This window comes from Daktulosphaira vitifoliae, unplaced genomic scaffold (assembly GCF_025091365.1).
Source record: "Daktulosphaira vitifoliae isolate Bord-2020 unplaced genomic scaffold, ASM2509136v1 Scaffold_3, whole genome shotgun sequence".
Lineage (NCBI taxonomy): Eukaryota > Metazoa > Arthropoda > Insecta > Hemiptera > Phylloxeridae > Daktulosphaira > Daktulosphaira vitifoliae.
The window spans coordinates 15,189,151-15,192,048 of NW_026099574.1; positions in this window are offsets into that span (position 1 = coordinate 15,189,151).

A 2,898-nucleotide genomic window follows, 5' to 3' on the forward strand; every position below is an offset into this window, starting at 1 on the left:
GAATGAGGGACATTTTTTCAATTTTTGAGGGTAATGTCTTCGACTAGATACAATTTGTGATCTTTTGACGTATCATTGAAAGAAATTGGTTCGGTGAGAGCTGAGAAAAAGTGGTAACAGACACAAAAAAAATGAATAAATAAAAAAAACACATCATAGTAAAATTAATACCTTCTCAGATTCGCAACGAAGCTAAAATTAAGTGGACACTCTTATATATTAAATAAAGGATGAATTAAAAAAATACTTAATAATTGATTAATAGATAAATGAAAAGTGAATGTGTCAAACGTTCTATGCGCCAAAAAAGTGAAAAATTGTTTTATTTCTGATTTATGTTCTATGTGCCAAAAGCCACAATCTTGTATGTGTTTCAAATGTCAATTAAATTTTTTACTTGTACAAAATTGCATTCATAGATGTTGTTCGATATGTGAGACATGCCCATGTTACCATTGTTTTTTGTGTTTTCTGAACAAATATGTTTTTGGCACATAGAACGTTTGATACATTCACTCTTCAAATAAAGAATTATATGGGTTAAAAGCGCGCAATTTTTTTTCTATCGTATATAACTGATAGCCAATGGTAGTTATATACATTTATAATTTTATTTTTTGACTTGAAATACTTTAAAAAAAACAAATTAAGTATTAATAGTGAAATTAAAACTCTATTTAATGAGTAATGTTAGCACTTTATTGTAGCACTAAATTTTTGCCAAAATTTTCTCTGCTTTTCGTGTAAATATAACGTGTTCATAAAAATTATCAATCTGGAATATGGGAACTTTATATATTTTTTTATAGTGCACACAACCTGTTTCGTACGAGGTAACTAGACTAGGACGGCTAATTGCACACCGCATTATATTTGTTGAATACAAGTCGGTCGAATATGTTGTGATTACTTGTGCTATCGTTGTTCTACACTGAGTTGTTGTCGGTCTTCTCTTTATGTTCGCATTGTCACCGCCATCTTAGCGTTTTTTAGCTATTAGCTCTATGGCGCTTGCGAGCCAGTAGTTTTGTATTCGTTTGAATACTTTCGTTTAAACGGTGTGATCGCAGGCGGTATCAATCGCCATAATAGGGTAGGCCGTTCCTGTCGTATTCCCCTCCCCCACGGTGACCAACATATCGTTGACCCCACTCGCGCTATAATCGTTACCTATTGAATCTACGATCGTATGACAAGTATTTTGAATAACCTTATGTTCCTCATTGTGGATAAGGGGTGGGTGTGGTGGTAGTGAGGCGTGATGCTACAGCGTGACCACTTTGATGACAGTGTTGCTGTAGACGTAATGGTGTATTTATTGTGATAGTGATGTGGTTGCTTTTAAGGTTATTTAAAATATTGTCACTTTGATCATAGAAAGCGCGTCCGGTTTTGTTACCGTTATCGATTAAACGGGCGGTTTGGGCGGAAATGTGTTTGAAAGCCCGGGACGTTGAATTGGTAAATTGTCGCCAGGACATGTTGTTTAACTTGATGGTTTCCCACCATGTTAACGACATTCCCTTTAAAAATCGTACGCCCGTTTTCACCCATAATTCGCAATCTATGCTTAAATAGGCTTTCTACTTGTTCCAAAAATTCGCGTGGGTCTTCTTCGTATTTTCCCGCGAACTCGGGAGAAGGGGGTCGTACAAGGGGCCGATATTTGAGTGGTCCGGTCGCCGTGTGTGTGTGCGAACGGGTTGATGATGACGGGGACAATCGCGTGTCGGTGGCGCGAATGTGTTCGGTTCGAAGAGTCCCGTGTGATGTGGGCGCGCGTCTAAATTGAATACCGTTTCGTGCGTGTTTACTCGAAGTAGCGATGGTGACGCGCGCGTACTCTGACTGGCTAATCGTTGTAGGTTAAGAGGTTCGCGCTTTTCGATTTCAGTCAGGTGTTGTTGTAGGGCCGCGTTATTTTGAGTCGTGTTGCGCGGCCCAAAAAGTTCGGACAAACACGCGTAACTGGTACGTTTTATGTCCACCGTTTCTCGCGTCATCTGTGCGGTGGTGAACGGATTCCGTATGGTCTCGTTGTCCGTGTCGCGGCTTATAATCGTTTGTGAGAGGGACCGGATCTCCTGCGTAATGCGGGACAGTGCTCTCTCTACTTCTCAAAATACACCGACGGTGGAAATCTACTGTTCACGCGGAGGATAGTATCTATATGACCTGGCTGGAAATTCACTGCCGTCATCAGTGAACTAAAAGTTAAAAATTTCCGTAGTACGTGAAAAGTGAGGAAAATTTCGCTATCTTTATAAAAAAAAAAAATTCAAAAATTATGTAACTAGTATAAAATGTCAGTAGTATTTCCTTACCTTTTTCAAAAAGTTAATCCGGTTTTGATTTCAATGCCGGGAAGCCAGTTGTCTAAGAGGTGTGATTACACTCGCGTGTGCAAAAAAAAAAATAAAATATAGTAGATTACATAGTATCAATAGTTTACTGAATGGCGTGGAGCTGTTTATTTGAATAAAGTATTAAAACAAAAGTAATAATAATGTTTACACTATGTAAATGCCGATGTCTTATGGTAACGCAAAAAGTAAAAACCGTTGCTCGAAACGAAAAAAAATGATCATTTGTTGGTGTCACGAAGATGACTAATTAACGTATTATTTGACGCTAAACTAAGCATTGATTGGACTTTACACCACGACGATAACGCGTGTGTGTAACAGTCCGGTGTACAGTGGAGCGGTGGCTGAAAAGGAGCTGAAACGACCGCGGGATGTTAAACGAGTGAAAATGCCGTGGCCGTGTCAGCTGTAAATAAATATAGTTTAAAAAACTAAAAAAACACGCTTTTAAAATACATCGAACTAAAAAGTTAAAAATAATTTTTAAAATAATTATGAACAAAAAATACTAGTTTTATTGTGATAAAAGCGT